Source organism: Cavia porcellus, unplaced genomic scaffold (assembly GCF_034190915.1).
Source record: "Cavia porcellus strain 051 isolate PalLab524CR breed Dunkin Hartley unplaced genomic scaffold, mCavPor4.1 scaffold_1, whole genome shotgun sequence".
In the NCBI taxonomy this organism is placed as follows: domain Eukaryota; kingdom Metazoa; phylum Chordata; class Mammalia; order Rodentia; family Caviidae; genus Cavia; species Cavia porcellus.
Window position 1 is genome coordinate 199850888 of NW_026947484.1, and position 14377 is coordinate 199865264.

At 48.8% G+C, this 14377-nt stretch overlaps 1 long non-coding RNA gene across 1 annotated transcript; it reads right to left on the reverse strand.

The window, feature by feature from the left end:
• Window positions 1–2612: 2612 nt before the first annotated feature.
• On the reverse strand, window positions 2613–4486 carry LOC134470892 (uncharacterized). The gene is made up of 2 exons (XR_010040099.1): window positions 2942–4486; window positions 2613–2811 (listed from the first exon to the last, which is right to left on the reverse strand). It is a non-coding gene; the product is annotated as an uncharacterized LOC134470892 (long non-coding RNA).
• Between the last annotated feature and the right edge of the window lie 9891 nt (window positions 4487–14377).

The window sequence follows — 14377 nt, forward strand, 5'->3', positions numbered from 1 at the left end:
AGGCCCCATAAAGATAGATGGAGTCACCACGTTGCAGAGGAGAGGGGTGGGTGGCCTTCAGTTCCTCCTTTGTTGCCACTGGCTGGCATCTGGATTCTCAGGCAGGGCCCAGGGGGAGAGGCCTGCTGCTGGGGATCCCAGGCAGACGCTGGAGAAAGCCGCAGGGCACGAGGATTATAAATGCAGCTGTAGAGGCAAGAGGAACAGATGAGAGGAAGCCTCCAGGTGACTGGATGAAGGGTCCCCAGGGGACAGCCACCTGCTCTCCTCTTGCTGGAAACTGTAGGGACAGTTGAGACAACTACCTCTACCTGGGACCTTCCCCACCCCCAGGACCCCTAGGCAGGGAAATCCTGGGATTCGAAATGTTAGCAGCAGCCACACAGCACAGAAACTGGGCAAAACTGACCAGCAGCCCCAGTTACAGGATAAATGATGGGGGGGGGGGCAATAGCTTGGCAGGAATCAGTGAACTCCAACAGGGCCCACCGCAGGGATCCGGCAGCCACTGCGAACAGCTTGCAGGAGACAAAGATGGCCCAAATGGGTGCAGACCCCTGACTCACCTAGGACTCCTGGGAGAGGTGGCCTTAAGACCAGAAGTCTCCCCTGTGAGCTGGCTCTAGGGTTCTGAATGGCTGGTTGAGAAAGCAGCTGGGAGAGGGGCTCTTTTGTGGGTTATCTATTGTTTGCTGATGAAAACACACTGAACTCAGAACATCCAAATCCCATGCTGGGAGCAGGGCTGATGAGGACCCTGTGTCTTCATCTTTCCAGACCAAAAGATCCCAATTTTTCTCAATATGTCCACTGCAGTGCAAAATGGGATTGTGTGGTCACATGACCAGGAAGGAAGGTTTGCTGAGCAAATTAATATTGTCGAGGAGATTGCAGGGGGCATGCTTAACTCACTTCAGGTGCTCTAGAAGCAGCCACACAATGGATAAGCTAATTACAAATCATGCCTATTTATTCATTAAACAGGGCCTGGGGGAAATTCATAGAGGCAACACTGTCTTAACGTCATTCAATTTGCAGTCTGTGATTAAAGGAAACACAGCTGCAAGGCTCCAACCATCTTGGCTGAATCCCACCTTTTTTCTGAATCAGGCTGACCCCTTCTCTAAGGGACTATGCCTGTCCTCAGGCAGAGTTTTGTCATCTTCTTTAGCCCTTCAGCTGTACACAGGCTGTTCACAATTTGAAGCTGTTCCATCAGCAGCCTGTTCCTCAGTTTCCTCATCTGTAAAGTGGAGACATGGTTCCCTACCCATCAGAATTCCTTCGAGGAATAGGTGTTGGGTGTTGAGTAGTTATTTCCGAATCTATCCTATCATTAAGGCAGAGGACTCAGTGCCACCCCAGCCCTAGACAGCTTGTGACTAGAAAGAGCTTACTTGTTGCTCTCTTGGGGCCCCCAAGCTGAACTTGCCCAGCACTGGATGTTGTGCCCTGCCCAGTGTGTTCTCCTGTGTACGAACCTGGCTGGGACCCCTGCCTTTGCTCCTGGGCAGGGTGACCAGTTGTCTTTGTTAGCCCACAACGGAAGGGATTCTCTGGATGTGGCATCATTCAGGACTAAAACCCTCCACCCGGTCCCAGGCAAAGCAGGACCGTTAGGCACCCCCTAACTTCCTCAGATAAACCGAAAACACAACTCACTTTACTTTGGGTCTTTGGAGACATCTGGGAGACCCCAGGGTTATTTATGATCATCAATAAATTCTAAGAGCAAACAGCCAACATTTGCTCAGCATCTTCTCATGTATGTAATGACTTCGCTTCACAGGATGAGTACCTCTAACCTGTTTCCTCCGCACCTTCTGACCGGGCCCCACTGCTCAGGTTCAGGGGCCTTGGTGGGAGCACAGGGCTCTCGTCTGCTGTCCCCTGTGTGGTTGTGGGCCTGGCTGCCTGTGTACGCTGCGGCCCTCAGCTGGACCTGCAGTTCCTGTTCCCCTCGCCTGCCTTTTGGTTAGAAGCTCCTCTGTATCTGCCCAGGGTCCCTGGCCACAGAGTGAGCTGTTAGCTTAAATTTCCCTTTGTGTGACTCCCAGAGAGTCAAAGAGAGGAGACTGCATGGAGTCCAACCAGATACAGCAGCAGAGAGGGTCGGGCAAAGGTTCAACCTCAGCAACTTACTCTCCAGTTAGTTTCTTATCTGGCAAATGGAGGTTTTAATAGCTTTCCAGTGCTGCTGATGGAATTAAATGAGATAATCTGTGCTGAGTATTTCACAGCGCCTCGCTGGGGTAGAAATCTCTCAGCTGAAGCTTTTATGGTGGGCCTCCCCCATCCTTCCAAGCTGGCTGGCCAGCAGGACATGGAAGAGCGGAAGTGACCGCACCCTCCTCCCTCCTGCTGGTGTTTCCCAAACGACCTTGAACTTGCACAGGCTGTTTCCCTTCACTGTCAACCCGGGGGCTCTTGCTCTGCCCCCCTTCCCTTGGAGGCCTCTCGGTAAAACACCCCATTTCCCTTGGCTCCCTGCGGGAGGCCTGATGAGTTTCGAGACATTTTTATGCCCCCTATGGTTTCTAAAACATACAAATCATTCTGGCTGCACTTCCGTGTTTCATTACTAGGAATCCACATTTGAAAACAACAGAGGGTGAGGTTTAAAAGCAACATGCAATTTTTATTACGTATATCTCCAAATCTGCCATTAGGCCCGTCTCCACGGTGTTATTGACCTTGATTCTTTCTCATTTGCATCCTGCATTTTTCATCCTTTGGAATATGGTGTTTTGGGACTTCTCCATCATTAAGTGGATTTACAGCAATTTCCCTGTGTGTTTTCTCCAAGGGATTCTGTTATGAGATGCACATTAAATCTCCATTAATACCTCATTATCCGACTGATAAGATTACCATGATAATGAGGCAGAAATTCTAATTGTTTCACTTCTTATTGCGCCTTCCATTTAATCCTTTACTCTACCTGGAAGCTGGTCACGAGCTGGTGGGCACTGGGCTGGAAAAGTCCTTCCCATTGCAGGAGTGGCCTGGGACGTGATCCTCAGTGGCCGCAGGGAGACAGGAGGTGCTCAAGGGAAATTCTTCTTGGATGCAAGATTTGGGGATGGAAAGCCATCTGGGGGTGGGCCTGATCCCATTCACAGAGCTGCCTCACCTAATCAAATACATGCATGTGCACACTGACACACAGGCATGCAACACATGCATACACTTGACCTCATGCGGGCTTTCCTACTTTTTTTTTTTTTTTTTTTTTTGTCTTTTTCCTTTTTATCGGTACCAGGGAACAAACTCACGACTGCCTGCTTGCAAGGCAGGAACTTGTGCCACTGAGCTAAATCCCTAGCCCCGGGCTTTCCGATTGACCCAAAGTCCCTTCTAGTACTTTCTCAGCTTGGAGCACTCCAGGAACCTGCCTTTCAGAGGATGAACTCATTTGACAGTGTCCGGGGCTTGGGGCCAGGGAGGGAGGCAGGGCAGCATGGGGACACTCATGCTGCCAGCCACTCACGTTTGCCCGCTCCCTGCTGACAAGTCAAAGGAGCTGTTTATTTTGATAGAAAGGATTTATTCTGAAGCCAGCTCTGAGGAGGAGGAGGGGCCTGTTTTCCCATATCCTGTGTGCAGGTGGCCACAGGTCTTTGATAGCCAGAAACCGAGGCAGAGAGCAGAGAGGGGACACAGAACTCCATGCTGGTTTCGCCCCTCCCGGCCACCTTCCATCCCTCCTCCTCTTCCTGCAAAAGGCTTTGGCTTAGGGCTGGGGAGGGGAGTCGGTGTTGTTTATATGCTCAACAGGAAAAAGTTTGGAAGAGTTATTTATCTCTGAAAGAAGAACATCTGATTTTTAAAGTTCCATTTTCAGTGGAGTTAGTGAGCGGGGAGGAGATGTACAACAAATATGTACCTAAAAAATAAAAAAGCTGATTGACTGAAAGGCGAAGAGCGCCGCGGGGGCCCCTATTCCTCAGGGTCTGGGGATCAGGCCCCACCTGGGAGGCAAGAAGCTGACTCAGTGTCCCCAGAGCAAAACGGCGACACGCAGTTGGAGACGGGAAGGAGCTAAGTGCGCCCTGGCCTGCCGCCGCAGGAGCAGCGCTGGCCGGGTTCACGCCAGGGACGCGGCTGCTCAGTTGCTCTTTCTTAGTTTCCTGCGGTGGCTGTAACAAAGGCTCGCAACAGTTGTCTTCCTTCTGGGTTCTGCAGACCTGAGGTTCGGCATCGAGGTGCCGCGGATGGGTCCTGCCTTCCACTGGCTGCCAGTGGCCGCCGCCAGTCCCTGGCGCCCCCGGCTGTGGCTGTGCCGCTCCTCGGTCTCTGACTCCATCATCGGATGGCTCCCCTGTGCCTTTTGCTCTTCTTAGAAAGACGTCAGCTGGCTCAGTCTCTTTCCTCGTCACTGAGACGCAGTACGCAGCAGCACATCTTCTGCCATGGTTGGCTGGCTCCAAGGCAGGGCGCACGGCACAGGGACGGGCACAGCAGTGTGGCTCGCAGCAGCCAGAGAAGGAAGCAGCTAGGGAGGGAGGTGAGCCCGCCAGGCCACGCCCCCACGGCTGTCTCCTCCCACTAGGCCCCGCCCCCAGGGGCAGGCCCGCTGGGTCCTGTAGTCCAATCGCCTTCTCAACACGAGGCTTAGGGGGCAAGTTGGGCCTAAACCATAACCAGCAAGAGAGGATCAGGGCTCACCCCAATGACCTGGTTGCAACATGACAGCGTTTGCCAACTCTATTTCCTGAGACCTAGGGACTAGTACTTCAGCATGTCACTGGTGTACAGTTTAACCCAGGAGACCTTCTGAAATGTGTCTGTGTAGTTAAAATACTGACATCAATGCTAGGCAAAAGGGAATATAGCAGGGCGTGGTGGTGCACTCCTGTAATCCCAGCCCTTGGGAGGCTGAGGCAGGAGGATCGTTATGAATTTGAGACCAGCCTGGGCTACAAAGTGAGCCCAACGCCAGCCTGAACTGCACAGTGAGACCCTGTCTCAAAAAGACCAAAAAAAAAAAAAAAAAAAAAGGAGGGAAATACATAGGGCTGGCTGAACTTGGGGTGAGGTTCTCAACGATGACACTTGGGTTGTCACTGTAAAGTGGGATCCACATTGGATGGCTCCACTATCCCGATTTCCACAGATTGGCAGGAATGCAAAGACTTCCTGGGGTGCTGGGATTACAGGCCTGTATCACCATGCCCAGTTACTTTTTGGATTTTGAGTCATATTTATTTATTTTGAATACACTGCTTTTGTACAAGATTTAACACAACATTTTCTGAATTTACAAATATTTTATAACACAGGATATTTTGAGCCTATGAATCCTCCACTAACCTCTTGTCCTTCTGCCTTGGTCCCTGTTCCCTTCTGTTCCGTCTGATGTCTTCCTCCCAGCTTCATACATTTTTAAAAAACAGTATTAGGAATCAAAAATGGGGCCTTGGCCCTGAGCTACACCCTCAGTCCTTTTTTAATTTTTTTATTTTGACCTAAGTTCTCACTAAGTTGCTAAATTCCCTAAGATGGGTTCACACCTGCAGTCCTCCTGCCTCAGCCTCCCAGTGTGTTGGGATTATGTTACGGTTTATATCTAGATGTTCCCCTCAAATCCTCCTGTGGTGGTAGGGCTTTTGGAGATGGCTGAATCTAGAGTGTGTCATTGATTGGTGGTACAATGCTGGGTTGAGGCTGGGTGATCGGTGGATCAGCCCGCTGATTGGATCAGCATCTCCCCAGTCCCGGTAGACTGGAGGTTGTCTGCCCTTTTCTGATTTCCCTTGATGTTTTGCTGTCTTCTTCCCATCACGAGTGGCTGTACTCTGTGAGGCCACTCAGCCTGGAGTCAGCTGCTTATGAACTAAAATCTCTACAAGATCTGAGCTAAGTAAGCCTTTCCTCCTTGACTTTGGATATCAGGTACTTTGTCTCAACAACAAGAAAAGTAAGATGATAAGCATGCACCACTTCTTTTGAGATCTGTCTCTTCAATTTTTTTGTACATTTATTGATTGGGTTATAGAAATTTTTAACGTTTTCTGAGTTCGTTCTTTATTCTAAACATCAACCTTCTGTCGGAGGTGTGCTGGTAGAGATTTTTCTCCTTTCTGTGGGCTGTCTTCTGAAAGGGTTTTGGCCCAGACCGGACACTAGCCAGAAAAAGCCTCAGCCGGAACCAGGGAGCTCCTATCTCCCCCGCCCCTAGAGATTTACCTGTAACTCTATCTCCCCCCACCCTTAGGGATCTACCCCTGGCGCTAAACGTGTGCCAATGAAATACCTGTGCATCTCTAATGGCCCTAGGGCACTACCCTAAGCTTAGACTACTTATAGCCCCCCCCACTCCACGTGTCGCTAGAGAGATCGCTGGATTCCAGCGGCCGGCCGGGGATGGGGGTGCGGGGGGGGGGGGTCGGTCATCTCTCTCCGTGTTCTCAGAATAAAGGCCTCTTTTGTTTTATACTTTACATCTTTTGGAAATAATCATATCATTTGGAATCCTATCATCTTCATTTTGTAGGTCATTTCCCTGGCTGTGTAGAAACTTTTTAACTTGGTATCACCCACTTTGTTGACTCTTGATATTATTTCCTGTGCCTGGAGCCCACGCAGGTAGTCTTTGCCTGTGCCTGTGGCTTCAAGTGTTTCCCCAACTTCAAAGTTCCAGGGCTTCTGTCTAAGTCTCTGCTCTGCATTGAACTGAGTTTTGTGCTGGGTGAGAGATAAGGACCTGGCTTCAGTCTTGTTCATACGATGTCATTTTCCCGGTGCCATCTGTTAAAGAGGCTGTCTTTTCTTCAGTGTCTGTTTGGGCTCTTTGTCATGAATCAGACGCCTGCTATTGCATGGGCATGTGGTGTTCTCTGTTTTAGTCCCGTGGCCTGTGTGTCTGTTTTTGTACCAGCTTCATGCAGTTTAGTTTCTATGGCTTTATAGTATAGTTTAAAACCAGACATTGTGGCACCTTCAGCTTTGCTTTGTCTTTTTTTTTTTTTTTTAATTTTTATTTTGAAAGTATACAACAGAACAAGTCAGAAAAAAGCCAACTAAGATCGTACAGTGAAATTGGTACAGAACTTCACAGCAGGTTACCGGGATAACAGTAACAGGTATCACAGTATATTTCGTTATCTTTATAATAGTTGTTCTTTCAATCACGTATGTCAAAATGAGACGAAATATAGAACACTATAGAACTTATCAAAACAGAATATTGAATAGAGCAAGTACCATTAATCAGAAAAGAGCAAAACAGTAATAAAAATATTTGCCTTCAAAGAAATGGTAGAAGGAAGTCCCCCTTATTTGCTGTGATCAACCTCCCAGAAGATACTCAGATTTCTGGTTTCCATTTGCTAATGGGCGAGGAGGAGGAGGAGAAGGAGGACAGGGTAAGTGGGATATTTGACTCTAGGCCATGTAGCAGTAGGTTCACTATTGCTAAGCAGGGAGGCAGGATGGTCATTTGTTTTCACAGCATCCTCAGTTCCGACATGGCGTGGATCTCAGGAGACACTGCTGGTTCTCCCCCTGGAAGGGCTGCAGTCTGCCACTCTGCCCAGCTTTCCTTTGCCTTGATGTGTATCATGATGGCTATTCTGGGTTTTTTATGTTTCTATGTGAATTTTAGGATTTTTTTTTTGTAGTTCCATAAAGAATACCATTGGAATTTTGCTGGAGATTTTGCTGACAGCCTAGATAGTTTTTGGTAGTATGGCTATTTTTTAAAGACAATTGGACTTGAACTCAAGCTGGACTTGAACTCACTACATATCCCCGGCTGGCCTCAAACTTATAGGAATCCTCCTGCCTCATCCTCCCCAGTGCTGGGATTACAATCATGTGCCACCACACCCAGAATATAGCTACATTTAACTATATTAAATATAGTATTAACTCTGCCGATCCACGAACATGGGAGGTCTTTCCATTGTCTAATGTCTTCTTCAATTTCTTTCTTTAGTGTTCGGAAATTTTCATTGCAGGAATCTTTCACTTGCTTGGTTTGTTTAGATTCCTAGTTACTTTGTTTTATTTTATTTTTTCAAGCTATTGTGAGTGTAATTATTTTCCCACTTTCTCAGATAGCTCACTATTGGTATACAGAAAAGCTATTGACTTTTTGATTTTGTTTGTTTTTGAGACAGAGTCTCATTATGTATTCAGGCTGGTCTTTTTATTTTTATTTTTACTTTTGTTTTGTCTTTTTCCTTTTTATTGGTACCAGGGATCGAACTCACGACTGCCTGCTTGCACGGCAGGTGCTTATGCCGCTGAGCTAAACCTCCAGCCCCCCCCCCTTTTTTTTGAAATGCAGTCTCGCTATGCAGTTCAGACTGGCTTTGAGCTCACTTTGTAGCCTAGGCTGGTCTCAAACGATCCTCTTGCCTCAGCCTCCTGAGTGCTGGGATTACAGGCGTAAGGCACTACACCCGGCAACAGGCTGGTCTTGAACTCACTAGGTAGCCCAGGTTGGCCTCAAACTTGTTGCAATCCTCCTGCCCCAGCCTCCTGAGTGTAGGGATTAAAGGAATGTGAAACCATGCCCAGGTGAAAAGCTATTGATTTTTTTTAATGTTGATTTTGTATTCTGCTACTTAGCTTAATTTATCAAGCTACTTTTGGTGGAAATCTTTAGTCTTCTAAGTATATGATCTTCTAAGTATATCCATATATGGATATGGATAATTTGACTTCTTCCTGTCCTATTTCCAACCATTTATCTTTCTCTTGAAATTTCAAAATATTGTGTTGAGTAGGAGTGGTGAGAGTGAACACTGTGCCTTGTTTCTGATCTTAGGGGAAACGCTTCAGTTTGCCCCATTCAGGGTGACATGGGGTGGGGTTTGTCATCTGTGTTCTTTACTATATTGAGGACGATTCTCCAACACGTAGCTTCTTCAGAGTTTTTATCATGAAGGAATGTGGGATGCTGTCAGATGCTTTTTTTTTCCTGCATCACCCGAGACAATGTGATTCTTACCTTTGTCTCTATTTATGTAGTGTATTACATTTATTGATTTGCACCTTTTGAATCATCCTTGGAATGAAACTACCCTGATCATTCTGTATGATCTTTCAAATGCCTTGTTGAATTCAATTTTTGAATTCACTAACATATTTACAAGGCTCTTTGCATCTGGGATCATGAGGGTCTATAGTTTTCTCTTTGTTGTGTCCTTGTCCTGTTTGGGTATCAGGGTGATGGTGGCATTGTTGAATGGGAGTGTTGTTTTTCATGTTTGTTTTTTCTGTTTTCCTGTCTTGTGATTTCTGGTTGAAAGCTGGACATCTCGTGCATGTCAGGGAGACTGAGGCACGTCAGATGGCACTGACCCCTGGAACATGAGTTCTTCCCTGGGACAGAACTTCCTCCTTTGCTGGGCCTCCTAGGGAAAACTGAGCTAACCCAGTTGGGCCTTGAGTTGGGTTTGGTTTGGTTGTTTTGGTTCCACTCGGTCCCCTAGCACTGCCTTTCTTGGCTAATGATAGGGAGCACCTTTCCATCCCTTATTTGCCAAACGTATAGCTTTTGTGATGGAGTGATTGACTAAACTTCTCCTTCCACTTTTAAGTTGGGTTGCCTGCCAGCTCTCGAGTGTTACTGTGTTTGCCGAGGAGCCTGAATTGCAAGTGAATTTTCCCCAGGTTTGCACTACCCCTCCTCTCCCTTCCCTGCAACACACCACATGAATTCTCCATTGGGCATTTTAAAGATTGTATTTTGTTTTTTGGTGAGGTAGAGTGACATTCTCCAGTGTTCCGGTCCAGCTTCAGCTTTTGTTTTTTAAAATGGTGCTGGGGATAGAAGCCAGGGCATTTGCACTGAGCTACCTCTCCAGCCCGCCCCCCCCCCTTTTTTCTTTATCAGGAACTCCCTCCTGCGATAAGCTAAACTGCCAAATTGCCTGGGCTGGGCTCCATCTTGCCTTCCTCCTGCCTCAGCTTCCCAGAGTGCTGGGATAACCGGGTGCACCACGATGCCCAGCTTTCACTGTCAGTTTCAGGCCGGAGCAGGGCTCACTGATGCCAGACAGGAGTGTTTCTGCCCTTGCCACAGGTGGAGCAGGCTTTCACTGGACACGCCCAGGGTGTCTTCAGCAGTCCCCGGGGCTCTCAGCTGCGCCAGGCTCTCTTCCCTAGCAGAAGTGGGGCCGGGTCCATGCGTTCCCAGTGACTGCAGGAGGCGTCCTCGGGCCTTTGCCTGTGCTCAGCCCACTTAGAAGCACCAGGTTTACTGTGTCATGGTTTAGATCTAAAATCACCCCCCCCCCAAGCCTCACAAATCTAGAAGGTTGGGTTTGCGGGGTTTTAAAGCTGGCACTCTGTTAGGAGGCGGGGCCTGTGGGAGAAGGCGGGGCCTGTGGGGGAAGGCGGGGCCTGCGGGAGGAGTTTGCTGGGGCGTGGCCTGGCCAAGCCCACCTCCCTTCCAAGCTCCTCCGTCCTCTCTGCTCCCCACCTGCCTGATGTGAGCAGCTCTCTTCTACCAGACCCTTGCTGTGTGAACTCATGGCAGGACAAGCTGGGAGGGGAGAGAGTACCCGCCCCCCAAAGGGGAGCAAATGCATTATTTTATAACAAATTCCTTCACAATAGGAACCTGCTTTTAAGAGACTAGCATTAATCGGGCAGCACCCTCACGGCCCAATGCCCCACTTATTAGGTTCCACCTACTGACCCTGGTGTTGGGAGTTAAGATTCTAATGTTATTGGGAGCGTGATTCAGCCCCTAGCAGCTGAATCCTCCCCTGCTTGGATGAGCCCAGCTCTCCTCCAAGGCTGGTTGATTGTGACTCCCCGCTCGGACAGTTGCCATTTTCCTAAGTGTCCACTTTTCTAGAAGCCAGGAGTCTGATCTTGTGCTTTTACCCAGTAACTCCAATGCCAGGTTCCCTTAGTGCAGGTAGCAGACAGCAGAGGTGCTGGCCCTGCCCCTATAGGACATGTGGGCATCCTGATGGGTCTCACTAGAACCCCCGCACCCTAAACCATGGGGAATCACTATTTTCCAGTGCAGCTGTGGGCTGGAGGCAAGAGGGGATTTGGGCTTTGAATTCTGGCTCTGTCACTTAGCTGTGACAGTGTGGCCAGGTAAATTTCTTCCTCTGGGCTACACAGTGAATTCAAGGCCAGTGAGAACCTATCCCCAAAAAATCAGGAAAGAGGGCGAGACCGAGACACAGAGACAGAGAGACAGAGACAGAAAGAGAGAGAGGCAGACAGAGAGGCAGAGAGAGATGGAGAGAGAGTTGTACACTGAAGCTCAGTCAGGTGTGGTGCTGATGAGAGGAGCTGCCTTTAAAACTCGGGGCCTTCTGCGCATGGCTGGGTCATGGACTCGCCCACAGAAGAGTAGGTAGGTCTCACAGGACCTGGTCAGTTCCCTCCAGAGCAAGCCAGTGGGGTGTCCAGCTTCCTGCCTGGCTCTGTGATCTCTCCAGTTGTCCCCACCACTTGCTGCCTGCAAGGTTGTGACCTGACCAGCGGACCGTCACCCAGGCTGGGCAGATGTGGCACCACGCCTGCAAACCTCTAGAGCTCCTTTTTCATTTTCATTCCCCAAATGTGATTTTTAAAAACTTACAATTTGTTTTTTTTTTGGGTCTTTTGAGACAGGATCTCGTTATGTAGTTCAGGCTGGCCTTGAGCTCACTTTGTAGCCCAGGCTGGTCTCCAGCTCCAACAATCCTCCTGCCTCAGCCTCCCGAGTGCTGGGATTATAGGCATGCATCACCATGTCCAGTTTAAAATTTACATTCTTGGTGAGGATTTAGCTCAGCGGCATAAGCGCCTGTCTGGCAAGTGACAGGTCATGAGTTCAATCCCCAGTACCACAAAAAAAAAAAAAAAAAAAAAAAAAAAAAAAAAAATTACATTCTTACAGTATTTGCACACTAACGTGTATTTTTTATGTTGAATAACTCACACCAGTACTTTTCTAGTTTCTTTGTTTTAAATTATTATTTCAAAACGGAAACCAAGCTTTTGTAAGTGAGGGGAAGAGGGGTTGAAGGGAGAGGAATGGGGGGGAAAGAAGAAGCAGCGAGATATATCATGCACAAATACAAATTCCCTACGATGAATGTGGTCGTTATGCCTTCTAAACTGTACCAATAAAACTTTGACAAATGCCAAAGGCTTTTTTTTTTTGTCTTTTTCGTTTTTATCGGTACCAGGGATCAAACTCACAACCGCACATTTGCAAGGAAGGCGCCAAAAGCTTTTTTTGCAGTGTTTATGGTGCACTTTGTAGTCCGCGCGTAATGTTCACCTTCCGTGTGTGGAGCTGGTGCCTGGAGAGAGCACACCGGTCTTTCCCATCCTTTTCCTCCCTGTATCTCTTGGTCGCTTGCACATCTGAGTTAATATTTCTCTTCCTACTCTTGATCATCTTATTATTATTATATATTATTTTATTTTGGTGGTTCCCCCCTATAATTTGGGTTTCTCGTATGAGAGAAACCATGTTCTATTTAAGCTTGCATTTCTAATTTATTTCACTTAACCTGTCTTGTGTTCACATCAACTGTATTGTTCTTTGGGGCAGAGTAGTACTCCGTTCTGTATAGATACCAATTTTCTTCATCCATCCATCTGTGGATGGTCATACCGGCTGCGTCCAGGTTTAGCTATTAGGAGTTGTGCTGCTGGAAACACTGGTGCACGTGGAGCCCTGTAAGATGGTGTCTTTAACTCCTTTGGAAGAGACCTGGGAGGGGGATGGGATTTCTAGGGCTAGTTTTTGAGGCATCTCCACACTGATCTCCATGATGGTCGTACCAGTGTAACGTTCCCACCAACAACGTGGAAGCTTCCTCGCCAGCATTTGTTCTCTGATTCTCGATGACGGCCGCTGGGTGAAGGGGGATCGTGCCCAGCCTCGTGTGTGCGTTTGCTTGTTTTTGGGACCGGGCCTGGAGCCGAGGCCGTGCACACCGGCAGTGCTGTACCACCGCCCCGCCTCCCGCAGCCTCGGGTGTTTTGTGATAGCGGCAGAAAACAGGCCAAGCCGACGTTCGTTCCAGCCATGGGACCCAGTCCTGGGACGGTGACCTTAGCTGTGTGCAGGGGCCACGTGGCCCACGGGAGGGCACCTGAGCAAAAGTCCTTGTGGCCTGCCCTCATGCAGGGTCCTGAGCATGTGGCTGTGATTCCCTGACATCTGTCCCATCAGGAGGTGGCACGCTCCCTGCTCCTGTGGTGTCTGGGAAGCCCATAAAGAGCACGTGACAGAAGTGATGCTATGTGGTTTCTGCGGCCCGGCTGTACCAGGCACCTTGCCTGCCACCTGCCGTCTCACACGTCCCTGTTTCACTGCCGAGCTAGCAGCTGCCCCTGCCGTGGTGCAGAGTGAGTGGGACACTGTGGGACCCTCAGACAGCCTGTCACCACCTGGGTGCCACTCAGAGGCACTGCAGAGACGGGATCTCTTACCAAGCCCCACCTGATCCCCGAACTCCAAAATAACAAGAGGTATGAAAAGTGCTATGTTTGTCTCACAGCCTGTGTCCACGCTGCCTCCAAGAGCCCGGACTCTGAGGGGACCTCAGCAGCATTTTGGGGCTCCTGGGGTTGGTGTCAGCTCAGAGCTGTGATCCCAGAACCCGTGGAATGGCTGGCAATTTGCTTTCTGATGCTTGATTGTTCTGGGCTGTGTCCTTGGCCCCTGAAAGGCTAACAGGAAGAAGATTCCAAGGCTTGCTTTTGGCTGTTTGGGGTGGGGGCCTTCCCGCCTGCTCGGCCTGGGGATTGGCGGGGCTGTCGGTTGCTCCAGCTTCAGCTCAGGCTCCTGCTACCAGACCTGAAACTTCATTCACCTGTTTCATTTGTTTTTGACACAGACTCTTGCTGTATTGCTCTGGCAGGTCTTGAACTTGTGGCTTCAGAGAATCCTCCTGCCTCAGCCTGGGAGTACAAGCAGCTGGGAGCACAGGTATGTGTCATGCAGCCCAGTTTTTCTGTTTGTACAAATCAAGATTTTTATTAGGCTGCTCACTTCTTTTGTTCTTGAGGTTACCATGATTGATTGAGGAATCAATTAGTTAATTACATTCCCTCTCCCAAACAGGGGCCTGTGAGAGCATGGGTGGGCAGGTCTTAAAATGGCGAACTGCTCCAGCCTTCCTATCTCTCTCATTTTGGTGAGAATTCTTTTTTTTGTCTTTTTCCTTTTTATCAGTACTGGGGATCGAACTCATGACTGCCTGCTTGCAAGGCAGGCGCTTATGGCGCTGAGCTAAATCCCCAGCCCCAGTAAGAATTCTTTTATGCCTTATTATTATTATTATTATTATTTTGAGACAAGGTCTCACTAAGCCCTGAGCTTCCTGCCTTAGCCTCTCGTGCCACCACTGACTATGCCAGTGGCTCCATTGTCACCCAGAGCACCTGCAGGTCCAGG